We start from the raw sequence: 5,431 nt of genomic DNA, 5'->3' as shown, positions 1-5,431 counted from the left end.
TTGGTACCTGTGGGTTGCTAGTAGTGTTGACTACTCCTTGTAGTTGATGCTAGTTGGTTTACTTTGTGGAAGATCATATGTTCGGATCCATCATGCATATTAATACCCTTCTAATTATGAACATGAATATGCTTTGTGAGTAGTTACATTTGTTCCTGAGGACATGGGAGAAGTCTTGCTATAAGTAGTCATGTGAATTTGGTATTCGTTCGATATTTTGATAAGATGTATGTTGTCATCCCTCTAGTGGTGTCATGTGAATGTCGACTACATGACACTTCACCATTGTTTGGGCCTAGAGGGAGGCATTGGGAAGTAATAAGTAGATGATGGGTTGCTAGAGTGACAGAAGCTTAAACCCTAGTTTAGGCGTTGCTTCGTAAGGGGCTGATTTGGATCCATATGCTTCATGCTATGGTTAGGTTTACCTTAATACTTCTGTTATACTTGTGGATGCTTGCAATGGGGGTTAATCATAAGTGGGATGCTTGTCCAAGTAAGGACAGTACCCAAGCACCGGTCCACCCACATATCAAATATCAAAGTACCGAACGCGAATCATATGAATGTGATGAAAACTAGCTTGACGATAATTCCCATGTGTCCTCGGGAGCGCTTTCCTTCATATAAGAGTTTGTCCAGGCTTGTCCTTTGCTACAAAAAGGATTGGGCCATCTTGTTGCACCTTATTTACTTTTATTACTTGCTACTCGTTACAAATTACCTTATCACAAACTATTTGTTACTGATAATTTCAGTGCTTGCAGAGAATACCTTACTGAAAACTGCTTATCATTTCCTTCTGCTCCTTGTTGGGTTCGACACTCTTACTTATCGAAAAGGCTACGATAGATCCCCTATACTTGTGGGTCATCATGTCTCCGATGGTGTTTGTTGAGTTGGCATGGATCAAGATTAGGATTTGTCACTCTGATTGTCGGAGAGGTATCTCTGGGTCCTCTCGGTAATGTACATCACTATAAGCCTTGCTAGCAATGTAGCTAATGACTTAGTTACGGGATGTAGCATTACGGAACGAGTAAAGAGACTTGCCGGTAACAAGATTGAACTAGGTATTGAGATACCGATGATCGAATCTCGGGAAAGTAACATACCAATGAGAAAGGGAACAACATATATCGTTATGTGGTTTGACCGATAAATATCTTCGTAGAATATGTAGGAACCAATATGAGCATTCAGGTTCCGCTATTGGTTATTGACCAGAGACATGTCTCGTTCATGTCTACATAGTTCTTAAACCCATAGGGTCCGCACGCTTAACGTTCAATGACGATCCGTATTACGAGTTTATGTGTTTTGATGTACGGAAGGTAGTTCAGAGTCCCGTATTTGATCACGGACATGACGAGGAGTCTCGAAATGGTCGAGACGTAAAGATCGATATATTGTAAGCCTATGTTTTGACATCAGAATGGTTCCGGGTGAAATCGGGAGTATACCGGAGTACCGGGAGGTTATCGGAACCCCCGGGAGGTATATGGGCCTTATTGGGCCTTAGTGGAAGAGAGGGGAAGAAGCAAAGGAGGGCCCCCCCCCCCAAGCCCAATCCAAATTGGGAAGGGGGCCGGACCCCCTTTCCTTCCTTCTTCCCTCTCCTTCCTTCTCTCCTAGAATCAACAAAGGGAAGGGGGAATCCTACTCCCGGTGGGAAGGGGGGCACCCCATAGACACACAAGTTGATCATTGATCTTTAGCCATGTGCGGTGCCCCCCTCCACCATAATCCACCTCGGTAATATCGTAGCGGTGCTTAGGCCAAGCCTTGTTCCGGTAGCAACATTATCACCGTCATCACGCCGTCCTGCTGACGAAGCTCTCCCTCGAAGCTCTACTAGATCGTGAGTTTGCGGGACGTCACCGAGCCGAACATGTGCAGATCATGGAGGTGTCATATCTTCGGTACTAGATCGGTCGATCGTGAAGACGTACGACTACATCAACCGTGTTGTCATGACGCTTCCGCTTACGGTCTACGAGGGTACGTAGATGATACTCTCCCCTATCGTTGCTATGCATCACCATGATCTTGCGTGTGCGTAGGAAAGTTTTTGAAATTATTGCGTTCCCCAACAGTGATCAAGCCAATTTGTAGCCATTGGGCTGCTTGCTTGGAGCAAGTCCGCAATGCACCTCTAAGTGGTACCGTTGAATCTTATTATGTGAGTTTGTTTTCACATCCCAAGTTGTGCAAACCATATTTGTAGTCGTCGGAGTGGTTGCATAATTTGACATTGTTTTCATTTTGTAGGACAAAATTGCGCAAGAAAGGTACAAGGACATGGAAGCTTTCAGTGGCAAGTCATTTCAACTAGAGCATTGTTGGAAATTTCTTCAAAATAGCGACTAGTGGAAGTTGATTGAGAAATAATCCCCACCGTCGAGAGGTGCACTCACCTAGATAGATGATGATGATGAAGATGATGATGGCCTAAGAAACAAGAACAAGTGCGGTGGAAAACAAGAAAGGCCAAGGACAAGATCAAGAGGGAAGCAGAGGCATCAAGATTGCGGGACAAGATAGATCACATGGTCAAGTCCAATGAGGCATTGGTGATCAAGACATTGGAGGCAAAGAAAGAGTTGACCGAGAAGAAGGCTCAAGAGAAGCAAGAGAAGTGGCAACTACTCAAGGACAAAGCCATGGCCAAGCTCCTTCAAGAGGAGAACAAGAACATGATGATGAATCGAAATGACATGGATGAGCTCACCAAAGAATGGCATGACATAGTAAGGTTGGAGATCCTGGATATTAAGAGGCTACCCGAAAGAGGCCATGTGATGCCAAGGTTCGGTGAGCATGGTGGTTCGGTAAGTGGTGGTGGCAATGGCGGCGGTGAAGATTTCATCTTGTGATGATGATGATGATGGATGCAATGTCTTTTGGGTTGTGGCGCAGAAACTATGTTCAAATGTCCTCAAAACTGCATTTGAATTCTCGGTATGTTTTATTTGTCAAATCACGGTAAATTGCTTTGTGTGATTTTACGTTTGAGGGTCGAAATCGGCAGCGCGCGGAACAGAGACCGCAAACCCGAGCGGTAAAAGAGGATACCGGGAGATATTCTCTTTTACTGCTCGGGTTTACAGGCTCTGTTCGGCCGTAGCCGATTTCGGCCTTTAACCCTTATCCATGGTTTAAGGGCCCGGGTTTGCAGGCTCTGTTCGGCCGTAGCCGATTTTGGCCTTTAAAACACGTTATTCTTGGCCCTTATCCATGGTTTAAGGGCCGAGGCTTTAAGGGGTCTGCTAGAGATGCTCTAAGTAGTTACCCTCTTTTTTAGAATAAGTTAGCACTATTCTTTTCTTTTTTGAGAACACAGTCCCGACGTAGGCGCTCATATATACGTGCATACATTCACCTATGTGAACACATGCACGCACACCCTGCCTCTATGAGCATCTTCGAGAGACTCAACTTCATATCATCTTAGATTGACGAAGTCACCAATAGGTGCCTTGTACTCGACGGGAATGTCTCCTCCTACTGAACACGTATAGCCGGAAAGTTTGGAATAAATTCAGGAAAATGCAAGCACCTGGATTTGAACTTTGGTGTGCTAGGGATACCACTATTCTCCTAACCATCCAATTACATGTTGGTTCGCAGGTTACCCTCATTTTGCTATCGTGTCGTCCATCCTGTAATCAAAATTTATTTTAACTAATTATTAATTCAAGATCCTCTCTCCATCAAGTTTACTTTAGTTCACACATATGAGAGTCTTGTACCATTAGCAGTGGCGGAGCTAGACCAAAACCATTGAGGGGGCGAAACGTAAATGACAAAGAGCTGGGGAGGGCAAAAGGCTAATTTTCACCTCATCTTGGCCCTTCAAAAAAAAATTCTTCAGGGTTTTCTCCAAAGCTGGGGGGGCCACGGCCCCCCTTGGCCCCAACATAGCTCCGCCGTTGACCATTAGAATGACTAACCGTACAATATGCATGTCATGTGCTACCTATCAACTGGTACAATCGAATCGTGGACATTGATATTCATAGCTGGCACAACCTTAGCCGGTAGTACAATACCTGTACATCAATAGAGATCGAGGGGTTATATAGTAGAGCAACGAGAGCATTATTACAGAACCAAAATTCAGACTATAAGGAATGTGAACAAAGTCGCATGAATCGGCGTCGATCGATGCACAGCGTGGTATACGTAATTTATTAGGACCGAGAGGCATCAGTAATCTGGTGGCAGCATATATCTGGTAGTGCATTACTTAACCAAATTTCCTACGTAGAGCTTTCTTGAGAACAAGAAGCAGTGAGTAGCGGTGCACCACAGTGGCCACAGAAGTTGCGCCATCTTGAGAGGTTCATTTCCAGCCTCCGCGGCAAGGGCCCAAGCCAGGGAACTGCGGGCAGCAATTCCTCGCGGCATTTTTTTCGAAAAGGGGGGTCTCCTCGGCCTCTGCATCAGAACGATGCATACGGCCATCTTATTAATCAAAAAAAGGGAAAAGTGTCAACAAGGTTCCACAGTCTCCAGCTAGACAAAAAGGAAAAAGAGAAATGCAGCTCACACAGAGCTACAGACGGCTAGATATACAAACTAGCCCAAAAAAGATGCCACAACCGGCCGGCTAACAATAGATAGGGAAACTAATTGCCTATCCTATTACATGACCGCCATCCAAACCGGTTGAAGATATCCCGAGCGACCATCTCCCAACGGATAGATCCAGTAACCAAATGCTCCCTGGCCTTCATCGGAGTGAGTAGCGACCACGAAAGGATCAGTGTCGTAGCTCGGAAAATAACCTGCAAAAAATGAATCCGTGATGTTCTGTTAAAAACCAAATCATTTCTGCAATTCCAGATAGTCCATAACAAAGCGCAAACTCCAACCCGAATATGTCTTGCGAGAACAGGCCCAACCCCATTAAGTCATGTCCCAAATAAAGCATTGACAGAAGTCGGTGGAGTAAGATTAAAAGCAATATGGATCGTCCGCCAAAGAACTCTAGCCAACGGGCAATCAAAGAATAAATGCTTAATCGTCTCATCCCGATCACAGAAACTACACCTAGTAGGTCCTGTCCAATTGCGTTTAATCAAGTTGTCCTTTGTTAAAATAACTTGTTTATGGACAAACCACATAAGCACTTTTATTTTTAAAGGCATCTTGACAGCCCAAACAAACTTGGAAGTTGGAATAGCAGTCGAATTAATAACATCAATATACATTGATTTAACTGTAAATACTCCAGAACTAGTCAACTTCCAACGCAATATATCGGGTCGGTGAGAAAGTTGAACCTCCATCAGTCTCCTAACTAGATGAAGCCATTCTTCCCAACGATTGCCCGCTAGCGACCGTCGAAACTGAATATTAAGGGGGGTAGATTGGAATATCGTTGCCACGAACACCTCACGTCGTTGAGCAATCCGATATAAAGACG

This window comes from Triticum aestivum, chromosome 2A, assembly GCF_018294505.1.
Source record: "Triticum aestivum cultivar Chinese Spring chromosome 2A, IWGSC CS RefSeq v2.1, whole genome shotgun sequence".
Classification (NCBI taxonomy): Eukaryota; Viridiplantae; Streptophyta; class Magnoliopsida; order Poales; family Poaceae; genus Triticum; species Triticum aestivum.
Note: the sequence above shows the minus strand (reverse complement) of the source record.